A 23,230-nucleotide genomic window follows, 5' to 3' on the forward strand; every position below is an offset into this window, starting at 1 on the left:
TACTATTATTCTTGACTTGAAATATTCATTTATCGAGTTAGCCTTTTTCAATGTTTTCTTATTCATGTTTGGTAGTGTTATTTATTTATTCATGTGGGTTTAATAATGTACGCATGTATTTTACAGCTTTTTAGAAGTCTTTTTCTATCACAGATAACACATGTTGCATTATATGTTTTTTATTCACATTTATTTATTGAAACATTTTTCACCACTGAGGGGGCTTGATACCAGGTCATTTATTTATTATTACTTCCTCTCATATTGTATTGTTGTGGACTGTATTGTATTGTTATGGACTAAGTATTTATATAGCACTTGCACTTTACTTTTAGACACTAGGTAGTTATCATTGTTAGACACCAGGCAGTATCTTTGGAGTCTTTACATAGTTTAAGTTAAAGTTTATTCCCCAGGGATGACTGTTTAACTTGATTTTTGTCTAGCACTTTATTTCTAGCGTGGTTTGCACATTAAGGGCCTAATGATGTATGAGGCAATGCTCATTTAGACTTCGGTCTGATGCTGGTCATCCATGAGTCATGGCCTGAGCTCAACATTCTCCGTTGGCATTCCAAGAGCTCATACTGAGGCTTATATAAACAAATTTATTAATTCCACGTTTTTTATAGATTGTATTATTGTTTTATTTTTTCAAGTTCTAACACTCTCCCTAGGAAATCTATTCAGTTAAGCCAATTATTGACTTATATAGAAATGTTTATGTGGCACCTTTTTTGTGAAGTTCACAGTAGTGCCTTCTAAGGTGCCCCACTGCTCTATTGCCATGTCTGAGTGGCCAGTCCCACATCAAATGGGTCTTGTTCTGGGTACTTAGGACTTTGAAAAAAATTTTGGTCGAAAATGGGGCATATGGTGGACGTTCTGGCAGTCTGGACAAACAACAGCCTGGATGTCCAGATAGACGATTAAAAAAAATATATATATATATATATTCTAGACGTATTTTTCAAAAATGGGCATTTTCCCACTGCTGACTTTGGGCGTCTAAAGCCAAGTCTGAATCAGACAGACGTTTGTTTTGATTATGTCCCTCCACATTTTTAGCAACTTTGTTTGTCAGATTTGCCTATGGCTGAGCATGATTTAGTGTAAGAAAATAATTTTTATGGGGTATGCACGCTGCCAATTTGAGAACAAACGGAAATTCTCACTATTAAATTGCATTTGGACTAATAATTCACACTATATACAATAGGATGTTTTTATGCCTGTGATTACACTCTAATAAAATTTTATTATTATTTTTTTGTTCCTTCTTAATTGCCTATGTCACAAAAGTATAGAAAATGGCAATCATTCCCCTCAAACTTTGCTTTTGTGACCAGGACATTGATATTTTGAAATTTACCTTTTTTTCTGAACATTCCTGATTGATTCTAAACTGAGTAAACTTAGGGGCCCTTTTACTAAGGCACAAATGACCAGCAGATGCATTTTGTTATTTACGCTACCATTTTATCAAGACAAGAGGGAAAAAGTACTCCATAAAAGCATCTCCTGAGATGTGTGATTGCCTACAAGGCATATTTTGGCAGAAACCATAACTAAAGCATGCAGGACTTTGCCGCGCTGACAATCCTGCAGCGACATTTGCACACATGACTTTGGCGGTCCGGCACTTCCACAATTCCCGTTATGTACACTGAAAACTCCCGTTTTTGCTCTTTAGGATTTTTCAGTATAGTGTGGGGGGGTTCCCCCCAACGGGAGCGCAAGGACTTCTAAGTGTAGTAGGCCCCCCCACACACACACACCCTCAGAGCACTAATGGGAATGGAGAAAGCAGCGGCGCACCAAAGTCCTGCACGCAAATGTTGCCATGGGATTGTCAGCACGCCAAAGTCCTGCACGCTTTTGACAGGTCACCATTTTGGCAAGCCTGTTAGGGGTCAAGACAAACCTTGGGTAACTCACTTCACACATGCGAGCACTGCCAAACACTCTGGAAGCTTAAGACAATTTTGTTTCTCACTAGGATGGTGGAATTTTCTGCTATAAAATTTTTTTAGAATATTTGAAAATGTAAACATTAAAAAAAATTAATGTTATTTAAAAATATATATGAAATATGTTGCGAGAATCTCATACACATTAGTCATAGGTGAAATAAATTTATTGTTTTACTACAATTTCATTTTGTTCTTCTACAGGATGGTACATAGAGGAAAAGAGAGGCATAAATAAGTTTGTATAGCAAGAATTTGGCGGGAACCCACTGACCACTCAAGCAACTGCTACTTCTATATGTTGAACCCTTCCAAAAATCAAACTGGCATGCATGCATGTATCTGCAATCACATATCCAGACATTCCTTCATCCATCACTTCAGTGCCACATTGCCCTGAGCTCCCCCAGAGACAAAGCAGCTGTCTTCAGAAGACAGCAACAAGTCAGAATGAGGGAGATGTCGTTGATCCAGTTTACAATATCATTGGTTCAGCTGATGAGAGAAATCCATACTGTTGTTGTTAGGTGCCATCGATTTGTGTTCGCATCCTAACTTGATGAATTGCGGATCTAAAAAGAAATCAGTTTTGTGCTAGTCCGGAAAGGTCCTCCAGCGTCATCCCTAAGGTTATTTTCAAAGTATCCTGCCATCTGATTGTAGGTCACTCCCTTCGCCTGATTTCTTCAATCTTCCCAAACATAATGTCCTTCTCCAATGATCTCTCTCTTCTGATGGTGTGACCAAAATAAGACAGTCATAACTTCATCATTTGAGCTTCAAGAGACATAGCCAGTTTGATCTCTTCCAGAATCGATTTATTAGTTCTTCTAGTGGTGCACGGCATGCCTAAAATCCATAAGACCTCACCATTGCATATCAAATTGGGCCTAATGAAAATCTGGCAGAGCTATAGATGGGAAGATTAGGTTCTTACCTCGATAATCTTCTTTCTGGTAGGTCATACGAGTCCTGACAAATACATTTTTTCAGCTCCACCTCCTGCCTCAATGGGCTGAACTGCCATCTCTTCAGTTTGTACCAAAGCAGTCGATAACCACTAACAAAAGGAGACATAAGAAGGAGAGGTACAGGGAATTTCCCAACAAGACACTTCTGTTCTGCTCTGTAACAAGAATAATGAACAAAGTTAATCGAAACATATCATATAAAACAAAGTGGAACAACCAATCCACCTATCTTGAATGCAACAAGGACTAACATTTATGGAGTTTGTATACTTTCAATTGCATTTCTAATGATAACATGGCATTGTACTCTTAATAACAGACTGGCATGAAAAGATCTCAAGTTCTGGACATACATACTTGGTCTGAGAAATTAAGCAGGCAAATAATTACAATGACAGGGCGTGCTGTCAGGACTCTTATGCCATTACCAGAAATAAGATTATTGAGGTAAGAACCTAATCTTCCTTTCTGGTACATAGGGCATATGAGTCCTGACATGTTGGACATATCAAAACAGTCCTTTCAGTCTAGGGTGGGACAGATGCACCTGCCCTTAACTGAGGACCCAAAAGTGGTGTTCTTCTGTGCCAATACATCCACACCATAAATTTTGTAAAAGAGCATAAGAGTCTTACTGAGTTAGACCAAAGGTCCATCAAACCCAGTAGCCTGCACCCACGGCAGCCAAAACCCAAAGAGTAGCAACATTCCATGCTACCGATCCAGGGCAAGAAGTGGCTTGCTCAATGTCTTTCTCAATAACAGCCTATGGACTTTTCCTCAAGGATACTATCCAAACCCTTCTTAAAACCAGCTATGCTATCCGCTTTTACCACAACCTCTGGCAATGCGTTCCAGAGCTTAACTATTCTCTGAGTGAAAAAATATTTCCTTCTATTGGTTTTAAAAGTATTTCCCTGTAACTTCAAATGTCTCCTAGTCTTTGTAATTTCTGACACAATGAAAAATCGATCCACTTGTACCCATTCTACTCTACTCAGAATTTTGTAGACATCAACCCCTCAGCCATTTATTTTCCAAGCTGAAGAGCCCTAACCTTTTTAGTCCACCCCCTTTATCATCTTGGTTGCTCTTCTTCGAACCTTTTCATTGCCGCTATATTTGTCTTGCGGTAAGACCAGAATTGAACGCAATGCTCCAGAGGAGGTCGCACCATGGAGTGATACACAGGCATTATAACATTCTTAGTCTTATCCATCCCTTTTGAAATAATTCCGAGCATCCGGTTTGCTTTTTTGGCTGCCACCACATATTGGGCGGAAGGTTTCATCGTATTGTCTACAATAACATCCAGATCCCTTTCTTGGGAACTAACCCTCAAGGTGGACCTCCACCATCCAGTAACTATGATTTGGATTATTCTTCCCAATGTGCATCACTTTGCATTTGTCCACATTAAATTTCATCTGCCACTTGGGCTTGGGTAGGCAAGAAGGAAGGAGAAGCAGGAGAGAAAGCGCAGGAGAGAACAGGAGAGGGGAAGAAGAGGCAGGAGAGAGCAAGGGGCATCATAGAGAGGTAGCATCGCCTACCCCCCCAACGTCATCCACCGAAACACCTCCTTAAAAGGGGAGGGGCCAACAGAGCTGAGTTAATCAGGCTTGGGCAGACAAGCAGGAAAGGAGAAGCAGAAGGAGAGAAAAGCACAGGAGAGGGAAAGAAGAGGCAGGAGAGAGCAAGGGGCATCGGCAAGAGGTAGCTCCGCCCACCCCTGTCATCCACCGGAGCTCCTCTTTAAAAGGGGAGGGGCCAATGGAGCTGAGTTAATCTGGCTTGGGCAAGCAAGCAGGAAAGGAGAAGCAGAAGGAGAGAGAAGAAGGAGAGAATAGGAGAGGGGAAGAAGAGGCAGGAGAGAGCAAGGATCATCAGCGAGAGGTAGCTCCGCCCACCTCCCGACGTCAACAGAGCTTCTCCTCAAAAGGGGAGGGTCCAACGGTACTCAGACGTTCGGCGAGCGTCAAAGGCGAGCGTTAAAGGCGCTCGCCTTAGTGAGAGCACCTTTGCGAAGGGCCTTAAGGGACGAGTCACTGCAAATAACAGCAGAGGGCAACCACAGCAGACACAGAGAACAACCACAGCAGACACAGAGGACACACAAGCAACAAGCAAGGGTAGCAGGTTTAAAATCAGGAGAGGGACCTCACAGTAACACTAAGGATACTGCATAAGGAAATAGGGAGAAGCCACTTCAGACAGCAGACCGGCGAAAGGACAGCAATGGAAGCAGCAGATAGAAGCAGGATGTTGAGCTACCCAATTTTCTGCACCGTTTGCCATATGTATGACAACTTCCCCTCTGTGAGGCAGTCTTATGTATGCACTCAGTGCGAGGAACTGGAGGGCCTGAAGAAACAAGTCAGACTCCTGGAAGGCAAAATACTGGAAATAGAAGCAGTGGAGGAGGAATACAGAGAGGCAGAAAACTTCAAGATAGAGGAAATCATTGAGGAAAAGTCCGGGAGTTAGACAAGTTCATTGAGGAGGCATACAGGGAGGCCGTGGAGAATCACCAGCAACAGTGGAATGGCCAAGATACACCTACAGTGAGTAAAGACCACCTGGAAGACAACCTAAAGGAAGAAATGGGTGACACAACAGCGAGACCTGGAAGCAGCGGAGGGAACCCACAGGAAGACAAATCCGGTGCAAGCCAATGCCAGGATGAGGGAAAATGGAAGTGCGCAAAGGACATGGATTTTCAGCTGGAGAGAGGCATACACTAGGGACATAGACCTCCGGCTGGAGAGACAAGAGAAGATAGAGAGGACAGCGATCGTCGTGGGGGACTCCATCATCAGACAAGTCGACAGTCACATAGCGGGAGGAAGACAGGATCGGCTGGTGACCTGCCTACCCGGGTCCAAGATAGAAGATATAATGAGCTGCATTGACAGGATCATTGACAGTGTGGAAGAGGAAGATACAGCGGTGGTGATCCACGTAGGGACAAACAACAGGAGCAACAGGAACTATAGCAGAGAAAGATTGAAGGACCAGTTCCTGATGCAAGGAGGGAAGCTGAAGACCAGAACGCTGAGGGTAACTTTCTCAGAGATTCTGCCGGTACCCAGGACCGATGAGAAGAGGCAGACAGAGCTGCAAGCAGTCAACACGTGGATGAGGCACTGGTATGAGGAAGAAGGATTCCACTTCGTGCGCAATTGGATGACGTTCTGGAGGAAGAGCAAGCTATATAGGAAGGATGGACTCCACCTCAGCGGAGATGGAACAAAGATACTTGCAAGCAACATCAATAGAGAAATTCAGAAGCTTTTAACAAGGTTTAAGGTTTATTATTAATTTGATTTATCGCTAAATCTGTTTACAAAGCGATGTACATAAATAAAAGAATAAAATATAAAGATACAAATTAAAACTCAGTAACAACAGTTTTAAAACAAGACAAACTTGAATTGGGAGGAAAAATGGGGGAAAGATTACATCTGTTATATATAGAAAAACAAATAAGGGAAAAAAACATAAGGAAACAGGGGTAAGTAGAAGGTTAAAAATTAAAAAAAAAAATTTTAATAATGAGTATTAAAAACATCTTTAAAAAGGTAGGTTTTCAAAATTTTTTAAAAAGAATGGAGATCTCTTTCGTTTGTAATGTGTTGTGGTAAAGAGTTCCACCATTGTGGACCCATAACGGAAAACATGTCTGCTCTTCTTGTTCCTATTGTTTTAAGAGAGGGTATCACTAATAAGTTTTGGGAAGATGATCTAAGTGAGCGAACGGGGTTGTAAGGAATTAACATCCTTGATATAAACAGAGGTTCGTTATGAACTAGGGTTTTAAAAATGAGCAACATAACCTTATATAAAATTCGGTGGCTAATAGGAAGCCAGTGAGCGTCGATAAATAGAGGCGTAACGTGATCAAATTTCTTTGCATTATAAATCAGTTTAATGGCAGTGTTTTGAACGATTTGAAGACGTCGCTTTTCTTTTTGGGAGATGTTAAGCAATAGGGAATTACAGTAATCTAATTTGGCTATGACTAGTGAATGAATCAGAATATTGCGTGATTTAGGCTCCAAAAATTTGGCGATTGATCTTATTAGCCGTAGTTTATAGACGGAGAAAGCCAACAGTCGACCAAGAGTCGATGATTCGGGAAATGGTATACCCAGAGGATACCATGCAGGAAGATAGCGGGGACGACTCACTGGATCAAAGACAAGACAGAAATCCTGACAGATCAAAAGGGACACAAGAGGGAAGGAAATGCAAGAAGGTAACAGGCCGCAAACTCAAGTGTATGTATACGAACGGAAGGAGCCCAAGGAATAAGATGGGGGAATTGGAAGCTATGGCACAAGAAGATATCCTTGACATCGGCATCACGGAAACATGGTAGAATGAGGAAAACATCTGAGACACTGTGCTACCAGGATACAAGCTAAACCGCAGAGACAGAGTAGGTAAAAACGGTGGGGGTATTGCCCTATACATCAAAGAGGGAATTGAGTCTACCAGAGAGAACACGCCGGAAATGAAAAATAAGGTAGAGTCTCTATGTGCCAAAATTCCGGGAATAAATGGAACAGAAACGAAGATCGGCATCTACTACCGACCCCCAGGGCAGTCTGAATAAACTGATGGGAGAAATGACGGATGAGATTAAACGCAACTGCAAGGGAGGCAACGCAGTTATAATGGACGACCTATCCGGGGATAGACTGGAACCTAGCTACCTCCGGCTGCAGTAGGGAGACCAAGTTCCTGGATGCTGTAGGCGATTGCTTCCTGGAACAACTCATCAAGGAAAATACAAAAGGAAATGCAATTCTGGACTTAATTCTAAATAGACTACGAGGACCGATGCAAGGCATAGAAGGGACGCTGGGAAGCAGTGATCACAATATGATCCGCTTCAACCTGGACACAGGGGCAAAACTTCGATCCAGAACGATGGCCATGTCACTGAACTTCTGAAAAGGAAATTATGAAGCGATGAGACTCATGGGAGAACAATTTTGTTCCATTGCCATCAGATGATGTCATAGAAACATGACAGCCGATAAAGACCAAATGGCTCATCCACAGCATCCACTATCTCTTCCTGTCCCTAATAGATCCCACATACCTGTCTCATACTTTCTTGAATTCAGACATAGAAACACAGAACAATAGAAACACGATGGCAGATAAAGGCTAAATGGCCCGTCCAGTCTGCCCATCCGCAGTAACCATTATTTCTTCCTCTCTCTAAGAGATCCCACCTGCCTATCCCATGCTTTCTTGAATTTAGACACAGTGTCTGTCTCCACCACTTCTTTTGCGAGACTGTTCCACACATCTACCACCCTTACTGTAAAAAAGTAAGGAAGTTCTTCTTCACCCAGAGAGTGGTAGAAAACTGGAATGCTCTTCCAGAGGCTGTTATAGGGGAAAACACCCTCCAGGGATTCAAGACAAGTTATTGCTGAACCGGAACGTACGTAAGTAAGGCTAGACTCAGGACACTTGGTCTTTGACTTAAGGCCTGCCACGTGACTGGACTGCGACACAATGGACCACTGGTCTGACCCAGCAGTGGCAAGTCTTATGTTCTTATCTCTTTGCATTTGTCCATCTGCCATTTGGATGTCCAGTCTTCCAATTTCCTAAGGTCTTCCTGCAATTTTTCACAATCTGCATGTGTTTTAACAACTTTGAACAGTTTAGTATCATCTGCAAATTTAATCACCTCACTCGTTCCAATTTCCAGATCATTTATAAATACAGGTACAGTGGTGCCTCACACAACGAACTTAATCCGTTCCAGGAGCAAGTTTGTTATGTGAAACGCATTTTCCCATAAGAATACATGTAAAACAAAATAATTCGTTCTGCAGCCCTGTTTTCCCATAAGAATACATGTAAAACAAAATAATTCGTTCTGCAGCCCTACATTTCCCTCCCTCCACCTCACCTTATATGCAGAGTTTGCCAGCTTTCTTTTTCACCCAGCCGCACGCTTTCAAAAAGCTGTGCACGCGCAGCTGCTGAAGTTGATCAATGTTCTCTCTCCTGCAACTTCCGGTTTCCGGTTGTGTCAGAGGAGAAGATTGAACAACAGAGCATGCGCGCATGTGCTGCTCTTTGAAAGTGTGTGGCTGGCCGAAAAAGAAAGCCGGAAAACTCGGCATCTAAGGTAAGGTGGAGGGAGATGATGGAACACTGCATTCAGACAGGAGGGTGCTGCTGTTCCCGGCTCACATTAGGAAGCGGCGAGAGTAGTTCCGCCCCCCCCCCGGGCCCCTTGGGCGACTTCGTTGTGTGAAACGAAGTTCGTTATAGGGAGCAAGACAAAAAGTTCGTTATGCGCAGCGTTCGCTGTACGAGGCGTCCGTTATGCGAGGCACCACTGTACCTTGGTTTGCGAGCATAATTTGTTCCAGAAGCATGCTTGTAATCCAAAGCACTCGTATATCAAAGCAAATTTCTCCATAGGAAATAATGGAAACTCAGATGATTCATTCCACAACCCCAAAATATTAATATGAAATATACTGTACATACTTGTATTGCCAGACCTCACTTGTTTAGAACAGTCACTACACTCCCGCAGCATATTGAGATTAGGTGGGAACTCAGGGAATTGGGTAGGACTATGTAGATGCTGATCCAAATGGGATGGAAATAGGCACTGGCAGAATGAGTAGGTGTTCAGGGACTGTGCAACAGTGAAGGCAAGGCTGGGATGTATTGGGCCGCTAGGGTATATTGTACCGCAGGTAAATTGTGTGTGTATGTTGTGCGTGCTTGTATTACGCTTAATTGCTGCATTCAGTTGTGCTTACAGATGCGACACGCGTATGTTGTGCATACTGTGATAACGTGGCGCGCGTTGAAGTACTTGTATTGCAAGACAATGCTCGTTGATCAAGTTAAAATTTTATCAAACGTTTTTCTCATCTTGCAAAACACTCGTAAACCACGTTATTCGCAATCCAAAGTTTTACTGTAAGTTAAATAACACCGGTCCCAGTACAGATCCCTGCAGCACTCCACTGTTTACTCTCTAACATTGAAAAAAATGACGATTTAACTCTACCCTCCATTTTCTATCCGATAACCAATTCTTTTTTTTAAAAAAATTCTTTATTCATTTTAATAGCCAACATAAAGTGCAACAGATTATCAAACAATTAACACAATAAACAGCACTCGGAACAATTAAATGATATAACAAGTACATATATCCTCCCCCCCCATACCCTCCCGCCCACCCACCCCTCCTGGATGTGTAAAAATGCTCCTACAGAGAACAAAGGGTAATACTAATGATCAAGTCAAACAAAATTTTGTTAATGGATCCCCAGTTTCTTTGAATTTATTACAGCGTCCCAATTGTAAAGAATTCATACGTTCAAACTTATAAATCTGGCATGATTCCCACCAAAAACCTATCCCAGTTTTTCATAATAAGCTACATGGCAACTCCTGTCACGATGAGCAGTAGTCTATTCTCATTTATAGTTATTGAGCTCTTGGACATTAATAATGTTCCAAATAAGACTACATCATATGACAAAGATAATGGGGCTTCCAATATCATAGTGATTTGATCCCATATAGATCTCCAAAATTTAAGTATCAAGGGACAAAAGAACAGTAGATGATCCAGTGTCCCTATATCAAGATAACCAATTCTTAATTCACAACTGAACTCTGTCAACTATCCATTGACTCTAATTTTATCAAGAATCTCTCATGAGGAACTTTGTCAAAAGCTTTCTGAAAATCTAGATATACTACATATTTTGGGAGGTCTCTAATGATCTTCTTGCAAAGCTTTACTTTGATTTTACATGTCAAAAGCTTGTGGTCACTTCCACAATCAGCTCCTGGTTTAATTCTTGCAGTGAAAACTGGAAAACAAAGATGAAATTATAATGCCTCTATCGCTCCATGGTGCAACCTCCTTGAATTATTGTGTTCAATTCTGATCTCCTTATCTCAAGAAAGATATAGTGGTGCCAGAAAAGGTTCAAAGAAGAGTGACCAATATGGTAAAGGGGATAGAACTCCTCTCGTATGAGGAAAGACTAAAACGGTTAGGGCTCTTCAGCTTTGAAAAGAGACGGCTGAGAGAAGATATAATTGAAGTCTACAAAATCCTGAGTGGAGTAGAACGGGTACAAGTGGATCGATTTTTCACTCCGTCAAAAGTTACAAAGACAAGGGGACACTCAAATTTACAGGGAAATACTTTTAAACCCAATTGGAAGAATTTTTTTTTCACTCAGAGAAAAGTTAACCTCTGGAACGTGTTACCAGAGGATGTGATAAGAGCGTAAGATTTTAATAAAGGTCTACATAAGAACATAAGAACATGCCTGCACCGGATCAGACCTGGGGTCCATCCAGTCCGGTGATCCGCACACGCGAAGGCTCAGCCAGGCGTACCCTGATGCATACATTAGTCACTCGTGTCCCTCAATGTGTCCTGCAAGAAGATGTGCATCCAATTTTCCCTTAAATCCTAGAATGGTAGTTTCCTCCACCATCTCTTTCGGGAGAGAGTTCCAGGCGTTCACCACTCGCTGTGTGAAGCAGAACTTTCTGACATTTGTCCTGGCCGTGTCCCCTCTCAGCTTCAGGCCATGACCTCTGGTCCGAGTCTGGGTCACATTCGCCAATGTGAATAAAGCTATTTCTTGCTCTCCATCCTTTCCCCCTGCTGGTGAGTGAGCTTGCTCCATTTTGTCGATTCCTTTTAGCAATTTAAAACATGTTCTTCTTTGCCTGGGCAGATCATGGCAGAGGCAAAGCTTTGGGACAGCTTGTGAGAATGGCTGCCATGACGGAGCCCCTTTGAAAAAGAAGATTTTGACTTTGAAAGGAGTCTGGGAAGGTGAGAGTGAGGGAGATTGACAGAAGTGGAGGAGATGCCCAGACAGCAGGGCCCCTTGGAGCTGTTTTAAGTTAGCCCAGCTGTGAGGGCAAGGAGGAATAAGAGCAGGAGTAAATGCAAATCAGAGGTGTAGGGAGGAACTAGAAAAACTGTGAAACAGAGGGGGGTGGGGTGAGAGAGAGAGAGAGATGGACAATAGAAGGGAGGAAGAGATTTATAGGAACATAGGCACTAGGCAGCCCTCCATTTTGGGGGTGGCAACACATTCTTCCTGCATCCCCACCCCCTGCAGGTGGTCATGCATTTCTTTCCCTCTCCCACCTCCTATGATCCAGTATCTTTCTCTTCTCCCCACGGTCTGGCATCTCTTTTCCCTTCCCTCTACCCCACATGCTTCCAATGGTGTAATAAGGGGGGGGGGGGGGGCGGACCGCCCAAGGCACCATCTTGGTGGGGGTGCCGGCAATTTTTTGCCCCCCCCCAACCCATCGCTCTTGCCTTCCCTTACCTCATACCTTCCCTGGCCTGGCTCCCCTTTGAAATCACTTCCTGGTCGCAGGAAGTGACATCAGAGGGAAAGCCAAAGCTGGCGCGAGCAGCAGGATAGAGAATTTGCTCACACTGGTGAAGATTTAAAGAGTTACATGGAGGGGTGGAGGGTGTGAGAGTGATATGGGGGGCAGGGAAGGAGCCAGTGAGTGGAGAGAAGGGTGAACTGTGTGCTTCTAGCCCGGGTGCCTCCTACCTTTGCTACATCACTGCATGCTGCTGCTATCGTTCTCCCGCATCTGAAATTTGGCAGCTAAAATTTAATGCTAATAAATGCAAGTTCATGCATTTGGGCTGCAGAAACCCAAGGGAACGGTACAGATTAGGGAGTGAAGAGCTTATGTGCACAACAGAAGAGCGGGACTTGGTTGTGACTGTATGTGATGATCTTAAGGTGGCCAAACAGTTTGAAAAGGTAACGGCGAAAGTTAGAAGGTTGCTAGGTTGCATAGGGAGAGGTATGGCTAGTAGGAAAAAGGAGGTATTGATGCCCCTGTTTAAGATTTTGGTGAGACCTCATTTAGAATATTGTGTGCAATTCTGGAGGCCGCACCTTCAAAAAGATATAAAAAGGATAGAGTCGGTCCAGAGGAAGACTACTAAAATGGTATGTGGTCTTCATCATAAGGCGTATGGGGACAGACTTAAAGATCTCAATCTGTATACTTTGGAGAAAAGGTGGGAGAGGGGAGATATGATAGAGACGTTTAAATACTTATATAATATAAACTAGTGTTTAAGCCCGTTAGATTAACGGGTGCTAGATGACCGCCTCTCCTGCTTTTGAACCTGGGCAGAGGCAGAGCCGGGGTGGGAAGGAGTGATGGTGGAAGAGCAATTTGAAAGCCTCGGCAGCGGCGACTCCTTGCCCGATCCCCGCCCACATCGGAGGCCTTCTCCGACGCAGGTGCGTGTCATCAGAGGAGCCCGCAGTGGCTTTAAACTTTAAAATAAATTTCAGGCGGTAGTGCCGCTTTTCGTTGATGGAGGTGTGGGAGAGCAGGGAGGCCAGCGCTTTTCAATTTGTCTGCCCAGCGCTTTCCGATTTGTGTGTAAGGCTGGGGAGTCGCGCAGGCGCACTCCTGCAAGGCCACGGACCTACATCTCAGATCAGGGAAAACGGAAGCACGCAGTTGAGTGCGCATGCGCGGCTAGCGTTTTATTATTTCAGATGCGCATGAGTCGAGTCTCTTTCATTTGAAAGGAATCTCTGCAATGAGAGGGCACAGGATGAAGTTAAGAGGTGATAGATAGGCTCTGGAGTAATCTAAGGAAATGCTTTTTTACAGAAAAGGTGGTAGATGCATGGAACAGTCTCCCAGAAGAGGTGGTGGAGACAGAGACTGTGTTTGAATTCAAAAGGGCCTGGGATAGGCATGAGGGATCTCTCGGAGAGAGAAAGAGATAATGGTTACTGCGGAAGGACAGACTAGATGGGCCATTTGGCCTTTATCTGCCATCATGTTTCTATGTTTTAAGGCAGCCTCGCCTATTGCCAACCTAGAAGCTTTCTCTGCAAAGAGAAAGTTTCTGGATCGGCAAGAGGCAAGGCTGCCATGAAAGAGCTGAGGCTGGGGAAAAGTGAGAGACCTTGGACCATGGAGAGAAGGGAAAGAAGATGCTGTACTGCATAGGTTGTGGGGTAGGGGAATGGCAGACAGTATATGCATTACTGCTGGGGTAGCCTAAGCCAAGAATGGGGGGGAAAGCCTTGGCCCTCTATGGCTACACCCGCAACACTGTCTCCTAAGCTCTTATCGTCAGCTCACTGGCTGCCCACAGCCAAACGTGTTTTCAAGGGCTTGATGCTAGCATTTAAATCCTTGCACGACATGGTGCCGGACTATATGACAACCAAGCTTCCTCCATACGTGCTAAACAAATTCCTCTGCTCCCAGGATGAAATACACCTCAAAACACCCCCTGGTCATGCCCTTCAACTGCAAACCACTAAATGGTGTTCCTATTTCCACTTCATACTGAGCCACTGGAATCAACTGCCCCCATAGATCAGATCACTTCAAGGACTCCAAGGTGGTACAATGAACTGGATATTTTTCTTTTGTGTGCGATTCAATTAATGTGTATATAAACTATATTTTTATTTATACAAAGAGAGAAAGAGATCAATGGGTTTAATCAATGTGCATGTTTAGGAAAAAATAATGTCAATGTGCCACATTGTAGAGCTTTTCAAAAGTTTCTCTCTTTTGGAAATAAGCCCCTACTGTATATGTATTTCAACACAAATGTGTTCACTCACACCAAGTTACATAGAAACATGAGGGCAGATAAAGGCCAAATGGCATGCATCTAGTTTGCCCATCTGCAGTAACTAAGATATCCCAGGTGCCTATCCCATACCTTTTTGAATTCAGACACGGTCTTTGTCTCAATCACTTCTTCTGGGACACTGTTCCATATATCTACCACCCTTTCTGTAAAAAAGCATTTCCATAGATTACTCCTGAGCCTATCACCCCTTAATTTCCTCCTATACCCTCTAATTCCAGAGCTTCCTTTCAAATGAAAGAGACTTGACTCACATTTACACCATGTAGGTATTTAAACATCTTTATTATATCTCCCTACTACCGCCTTTCCTCTAAAACATACATACTGAGATCTTAGTCTGTTGCATATGCCTTATGACGAAGAGCATGCACCAGTTTAGTAGCCTTTCTCTGGACCGACTCTATCCTTTTTATATCTTTTTGAAGGTGCGGCCTCCAGAATTGTACACAATATTCTAAATGAGGTCTCACCAGAGTCTCATACAGATGCATCAATTACTCTATTTTTCCTACTGGCCATACCTCTCCCTATGCACCCTAGCATCTTTCTTTTACCATCACCTTTTCAACCTAATTGGCCACCTTAAGATCATCACATACAATCACACCCAAGTCCTGCTCTTCTGTTGTGCACTTAAGTTTTTCACCCCCTGCCTAAACAGTACCGTTCCTTTGGGGTTTTGCAGCCCAAATGCATAACCTTGCATTTCTTAGCATTAAATTTTAGCTGCCAAATTTCAACATTCTTCAAGGTTCGCTAGGTCTTTCTTCATGTTATTCACACCTTCCGGGGCGTCTACTCTATTGCAGATTTTGGTATCATCCGCAAAGAGGCAAATCTTACCTAACAGCCCTTCAGCAATATCACTTATAAAAATGTTAAAAAGAACAGGTCCAAGAACAAAACCTTGAGGCACACCACTAGTAACATACCTTTCCTCCGAGCGATCTCCATTAACCACTCCCCTCTGTCATCTTCCACTCAACTAGTTCTTGTCCCAGCCTGTCACTTTGGGGTTCATCCTGAAAGCACCCAGTCTATTTATTAGACATCTGTGTGGAACACTGTCAAAGGCTTTGCTAAAATCTAAATACATCACATCTAGCGCACTCCCTATATCCAAGTCTCTAGTCACCCAGTCAAAGAAATTGATCAGTTTTGTCTGACAAGACCTACCTCTAGTGAATCCATGTCACCTCTGGTCCTGTAATCCACCAAATTCCATAAACTTCACCATTCTGTTTTAAAAGCGTTACCATTAATTTACCACATAAGTCAGACTTTTACTAACCTGTAATTCGCTATTTCTTCCTTACTTCCATTTTTGTGTAGCACAGCAGTCTCAAACTCACGGCTCTCCATGTGCTATTTTACGGCCCTTAGTCTGGACGTGACGATCTAGTGCTCCCTTGCTGCAGTCGGTTGTTCCGTTCAACACCGCAGCCGCTCCTCACGCGATCCATGTCAGAGAGGTTTCCAAAAGAGGAGTGAGGAGCCGCTATCCGCGGCTTTGACCGGAACAACCAACTGCAGCAAAGGAGCCGGCCAGAAATGCTGCTGTTGCACAGGGGAGGGAAGGGGGAAGAGAAATGATGCTGCTGCACAGGGAGGAGGAAGAGAAATGCTGCTACTGCTGCACAGGGGAGGAGTGAAGGAAAGGGGAAGAGAAATGCTGCTTTACAAGGGAGGGGTGAAGGAAGGGAGAAGAGAAATGCTGCTGCTGCTGCATAGGGAAGGGGGGAGGTAAGGGGGAAGAGAAATTCTGCTTCTGCTGCTGCACAGGGAAAGGAAGGGGGAAGAGAAATTCTGCTGCACAGGGGAGGGAAGGGGGAAGAGAAATGCTGCTGTTGCACCCAATTGGGGAGAGGGAAGGAGGGAGAATGAAGACAAGGGAGAAGAGAGGAACGAGAGATGTCAAGTCCATGGGAGGGAGGGAAAGGAATTGAGATACCAGACAATGGAGGGAGAGGGAAAGATACCAGGGCATGGAGGGGAGGGAAGAAGACAAATGCCAGATCAGGGGGAAGGAAGGAAGGAGGGAGAGAAAGGAAGGAGAGAGATGTCAGACCATGGAAATAGGGAGGGAAGGAGAGAGAGATATGAAGGGAAGGTAAAACATTGAAAAGTAGATTTTGAAAAGAAAGCAGAAAAATTGAATGTTAAGTTAATGCCTAAGATGGATGCAAGTTCGTTTCCTTAGAAAACCAGGGATCACAATGAAATAGAAAGTAAGAAAAGATGAATGCAAGGCAGAAAGTGAAGATGGAGAGGAAAACAGTCAAAGGACAAGAAAACCCTGGAAACATAGTTAAAAGCACAGAAAAATAAAATCACCAGAGAACAAAGGTAGGGAAAATGATTTTATTTTCAATATAGTGATTGAAAGGTGTCAGTTTTGAGAAATGAAAGATGTTAAACTTTATCTGTGAGGGCTACAGAAAAAATAGGGTACTTGGAGGGCCGCAGAAAAAATAATTAATGTCTTATTAAAGAAATTACAATTTTGCATGAGGTAAAACTCTATAGTTTATAAATCTTTCCTTTAGAGCAGGGGTGGCCAACCTGCGGCCCAGTGAAGTATTTTGTGTGGCTCTGGTCGAGGGTGATGCAGTGTTTTACTCTGCTGCCCCTGGGTGTTTACCGTCTTGCCGGCTCCCTCCTTTGTCTTGCTGCAGCATTTGCGCATTTGTGCAGCCCCAGAAACATTTTTTCAGCCAATGTGGTCCAGGGAAGCCAAAAGGTTGGACACCCCTGCTTTAGAGTTTCCTCTTTCCAGAGTGCTTCTTCCTTACCCTGCAGATCCTGCAATTGTGTGGCTTTAATATGATCTTTAACATATAACGCTACGCTCCCTCCTTTTTTTCCTACCCTGCAATTTCTGAACAGATTATAACCCGGTATAATTACATCCCAGTAATGGTTCTCCGTGAACACCACTATATCCAACTAATTTACTCCATCACAGCTTCTAGATCCAGAATCTTGTTTCCCATACTTCAAGCATTAGTATATACTGCTTTCCAGACATTGCCCCCTTTTCCCATCTGTGTAGAGGTATTCAGTGATTTACTTAACTGAGGGCTTATTCTCACCCAGGGGTTTTGATCATCCTGCCCCATCACTTCTAGTTTAAATCCCTCTTCAGTAGATTAGCCAGCTTGCCGCCAAAGACACTTCTTCCCTTCTTTGATAGATGTATACCATCCCTGCTCAGCAGTTCTTGGAAAATCATCCCATCCCAGGATCCAGGGAGCCAAAATGCTCTCAACACCATCAGCCAAGTAGATACACATTCATTATCCAGGATGCCTGCTTCTCTGACCTGGCCCTTATCCTCAACAGGGAGGATAGATGCAAAAACCACTTAAGCAGCTGACTGCTTCACTTTCTCTCCCAGAGCCATAAAGTCACTTTTGATACCTGCCACTATCATTAATGCCTAAAATGAATCACTAGGCACGTTTATAATAGATGTGAAAGAAGGATAGTCGTATATATTCTCTCAAACACAATAGGACATAATCCCACTGCTAACAGTGCTTCTTTCAAAAATTGCTTTTATAATTGCCTCTTTGGGTCCTCAGAGGGCCACCACACACTCAAATCATTTCATAGTGTGGGGCTTTATGCTCCCATTCGTCATTGGGCCCATACTTCTTATTAACTTTTTAAGATATTATTGAATATGAATATAAATACTAAAGTACTTAGCTTTAGGTTAAACGTTATTCGGGGGGGTAGAAATATCCGCCAACATGTTTCGCCCTTACAACTCGGGGCTTTATCAAGACTCCCTCACCCTAAATGGATAAAGAAAGACAAGCCTAAGTATCATATAAACCCTAAAGCCTATGAACAGTTAAATATAAGTTCAAACTCTTACCGTTCGTTGTGTTTAGTAATCCTTTTACTGCCACCATCACGTCGCTAGCGTAATGGCGGACTTATTCGGTGTCAGCTGATTTATACGTGAGCCAGACGTCTGCGTCTCAACCGTAAAGACGTTGAGGGCTGACGTCATACTCAGGTCAATCTAATCAATTATATCTATAGTGTATAAGGTGGTGGATGGTGAACAGAACCCCCAGGAACACTCATCATAATAGGGAAGCCCATTCCAACTCGTTATTAAGGCCCCTTGGTACCACTGTATTTAGGCGATAAATCCATCGTTGTTCAATATGGTTCAGCCTACCTTCCCAATCTCCTTCTAAATCTGTCTCAGGTATGTGATCTATGATCCTCCATTTAATGTGCTTTATATCATGTCCTTTATCCAGCCAATGTTGGACTATGGGGGCTTGCATCGTACCAGTGTTAATACGAGATTTATGCTCGTTTAATCGCATGTTAATGGCTCTTTTAGTGCGCCCCACGTATACTAAGTTACATGGGCACACAATTACGTATATAACCCTTTTAGTTTTGCAAGTGGTGTCTGACTTAGATTTTATTATATTGCCTGATTGGGGGTCTTTCCATTGAGACCCTTCAAACGTAGATTCGCACCATTGACATTGATGACAACTGGTATGTTTATACTCTTTTTTATTTTCGTAATGGTTATCGAATTTGCGCAAAGCCTGACCTATGGTTTTACCTCTGCGATATGCAAACAAGGGAAATTCCGTAAAACATTGATGGAGATTTAATATATGCCAGTATTGTTTAATGTACGAAATCAATATCCCTGACGCTTTTGAATAAGGAAGGACACAAACAATTCGTCCCTCTTCTTGTGTCTTGGGATTATCCATGAGGAGCAATTCCCTTTGTGCATAACGGGCCCTACAATAGGCCTGTTTGACTGATCTTTTGGGGTACTCAAGGAACCTCCCCTCTAAATCTTTAGCTACTTTTTTAAATTCCAACATTGTGGAACAGACTCTCCTAGCTCTTAGATGTTGCCTGCTTATTGATATGTCCAAAAATTCGATCTTATCAGAACTATAGTGTGGAACAAACTGTAAATTTGGGATTAACACAATAAACCCAAATTTACAGTTTGTTCCACACTATAGTTCTGATAAGATCGAATTTTTGGACATATCAATAAGCAGGCAACATCTTAAATTTGAAACCACTTTATACAGAAAGGAGGTGGCGCGTAACACGCTACTGCATTTTGACAGCTATCACCCTTTTCATCTCAAGTTTAGTCTCCCCATTAGCCAATATCTAAGAGCTAGGAGAGTCTGTTCCACAATGTTGGAATTTAAAAAAGTAGCTAAAGATTTAGAGGGGAGGTTCCTTGAGCGGGGGTACCCCAAAAGATCAGTCAAACAGGCCTATTGTAGGGCCCGTTATGCACAAAGGGAATTGCTCCTCATGGATAATCCCAAGACACAAGAAGAGGGACGAATTGTTTGTGTCCTTCCTTATTCAAAAGCGTCAGGGATATTGATTTCGTACATTAAACAATACTGGCATATATTAAATCTCCATCAATGTTTTACGGAATTTCCCTTGTTTGCATATCGCAGAGGTAAAACCATAGGTCAGGCTTTGCGCAAATTCGATAACCATTACGAAAATAAAAAAGAGTATAAACATACCAGTTGTCATCAATGTCAATGGTGCGAATCTACGTTTGAAGGGTCTCAATGGAAAGACCCCCAATCAGGCAATATAATAAAATCTAAGTCAGACACCACTTGCAAAACTAAAAGGGTTATATACGTAATTGTGTGCCCATGTAACTTAGTATACGTGGGGCGCACTAAAAGAGCCATTAACATGCGATTAAACGAGCATAAATCTCGTATTAACACTGGTACGATGCAAGCCCCCATAGTCCAACATTGGCTGGATAAAGGACATGATATAAAGCACATTAAATGGAGGATCATAGATCACATACCTGAGACAGATTTAGAAGGAGATTGGGAAGGTAGGCTGAACCATATTGAACAACGATGGATTTATCGCCTAAATACAGTGGTACCAAGGGGCCTTAATAACGAGTTGGAATGGGCTTCCCTATTATGATGAGTGTTCCTGGGGGTTCTGTTCACCATCCACCACCTTATACACTATAGATATAATTGATTAGATTGACCTGAGTATGACGTCAGCCCTCAACGTCTTTACGGTTGAGACGCAGACGTCTGGCTCACGTATAAATCAGCTGACACCGAATAAGTCCGCCATTACGCTAGCGACGTGATGGTGGCAGTAAAAGGATTACTAAACACAACGAACGGTAAGAGTTTGAACTTATATTTAACTGTTCATAGGCTTTAGGGTTTATATGATACTTAGGCTTGTCTTTCTTTATCCATTTAGGGTGAGGGAGTCTTGATAAAGCCCCGAGTTGTAAGGGCGAAACATGTTGGCGGATATTTCTACCCCCCCGAATAACGTTTAACCTAAAGCTAAGTACTTTAGTATTTATATTCATATTCAATAATATCTTAAAAAGTTAATAAGAAGTATGGGCCCAATGACGAATGGGAGCATAAAGCCCCACACTATGAAATGATTTGAGTGTGTGGTGGCCCTCTGAGGACCCAAAGAGGCAATTATAAAAGCAATTTTTGAAAGAAGCACTGTTAGCAGTGGGATTATGTCCTATTGTGTTTGAGAGAATATATACGACTATCCTTCTTTCACATCTATTATAAACGTGCCTAGTGATTCATTTTAGGCATTAATGATAGTGGCAGGTATCAAAAGTGACTTTATGGCTCTGGGAGAGAAAGTGAAGCAGTCAGCTGCTTAAGTGGTTTTTGCATCTATCCTCCCTGTTGAGGATAAGGGCCAGGTCAGAGAAGCAGGCATCCTGGATAATGAATGTGTATCTACTTGGCTGATGGTGTTGAGAGCATTTTGGCTCCCTGGATCCTGGGATGGGATGATTTTCCAAGAACTGCTGAGCAGGGATGGTATACATCTATCAAAGAAGGGAAGAAGTGTCTTTGGCGGCAAGCTGGCTAATCTACTGAAGAGGGATTTAAACTAGAAGTGATGGGGCAGGATGATCAAAACCCCTGGGTGAGAATAAGCCCTCAGTTAAGTAAATCACTGAATACCTCTACACAGATGGGAAAAGGGGGCAATGTCTGGAAAGCAGTATATACTAATGCTTGAAGTATGGGAAACAAGATTCTGGATCTAGAAGCTGTGATGGAAGTAAATGAGTTGGATATAGTGGTGTTCACGGAGAACCATTACTGGGATGTAATTATACCGGGTTATAATCTGTTCAGAAATTGCAGGGTAGGAAAAAAAGGAGGGAGCGTAGCGTTATATGTTAAAGATCATATTAAAGCCACACAATTGCAGGATCTGCAGGGTAAGGAAGAAGCACTCTGGAAAGAGGAAACTCTAAAGCAGGGGTGTCCAACCTTTTGGCTTCCCTGGACCACATTGGCTGAAAAAATGTTTCTGGGGCTGCACAAATGCGCAAATGCTGCAGCAAGACAAAGGAGGGAGCCGGCAAGACGGTAAACACCCAGGGGCAGCAGAGTAAAACACTGCATCACCCTCGACCAGAGCCACACAAAATACTTCACTGGGCCGCAGGTTGGCCACCCCTGCTCTAAAGGAAAGATTTATAAACTATAGAGTTTTACCTCATGCAAAATTGTAATTTCTTTAATAAGACATTAATTATTTTTTCTGCGGCCCTCCAAGTACCCTATTTTTTCTGTAGCCCTCACAGATAAAGTTTAACATCTTTCATTTCTCAAAACTGACACCTTTCAATCACTATATTGAAAATAAAATCATTTTCCCTACCTTTGTTCTCTGGTGATTTTATTTTTCTGTGCTTTTAACTATGTTTCCAGGGTTTTCTTGTCCTTTGACTGTTTTCCTCTCCATCTTCACTTTCTGCCTTGCATTCATCTTTTCTTACTTTCTATTTCATTGTGATCCCTGGTTTTCTAAGGAAACGAACTTGCATCCATCTTAGGCATTAACTTAACATTCAATTTTTCTGCTTTCTTTTCAAAATCTACTTTTCAATGTTTTACCTTCCCTTCATATCTCTCTCTCCTTCCCTCCCTATTTCCATGGTCTGACATCTCTCTCCTTCCTTTCTCTCCCTCCTTCCTTCCTTCCCCCTGATCTGGCATTTGTCTTCTTCCCTCCCCTCCATGCCCTGGTATCTTTCCCTCTCCCTCCATTGTCTGGTATCTCAATTCCTTTCCCTCCCTCCCATGGACTTGACATCTCTCGTTCCTCTCTTCTCCCTTGTCTTCATTCTCCCTCCTTCCCTCTCCCCAATTGGGTGCAACAGCAGCATTTCTCTTCCCCCTTCCCTCCCCTGTGCAGCAGAATTTCTCTTCCCCCTTCCTTTCCCTGTGCAGCAGCAGAAGCAGAATTTCTCTTCCCCCTTACCTCCCCCCTTCCCTATGCAGCAGCAGCAGCATTTCTCTTCTCCCTTCCTTCACCCCTCCCTTGTAAAGCAGCATTTCTCTTCCCCTTTCCTTCACTCCTCCCCTGTGCAGCAGTAGCAGCATTTCTCTTCCTCCTCCCTGTGCAGCAGCATCATTTCTCTTCCCCCTTCCCTCCCCTGTGCAACAGCAGCATTTCTGGCCGGCTCCTTTGCTGCAGTTGGTTGTTCCGGTCAAAGC

General features: G+C 43.1%; 1 protein-coding gene across 4 annotated transcripts in view; it reads right to left on the bottom strand.

The window, feature by feature from the left end:
* ZCCHC7 (zinc finger CCHC-type containing 7) overlaps positions 1-23,230 on the bottom strand; it is a 489,275-nt gene that overhangs the window by 463,429 nt on the left and 2,616 nt on the right. The window contains exon 1 of one of the 4 annotated variants that reach the window (XM_033917153.1): positions 14,721-14,794. The exons of the other annotated variants lie outside the window; for them this stretch is intronic. The gene's annotated coding sequence lies outside the window, so the exon portion shown is untranslated. Of the gene's footprint in view, positions 1-14,720; positions 14,795-23,230 lie in introns of those variants that run through there. 4 annotated transcript variants of the gene reach the window in all.

The sequence above is a fragment of the Geotrypetes seraphini genome, chromosome 1 (genome assembly GCF_902459505.1).
Source record: "Geotrypetes seraphini chromosome 1, aGeoSer1.1, whole genome shotgun sequence".
NCBI classification, from domain to species: Eukaryota; Metazoa; Chordata; class Amphibia; order Gymnophiona; family Dermophiidae; genus Geotrypetes; species Geotrypetes seraphini.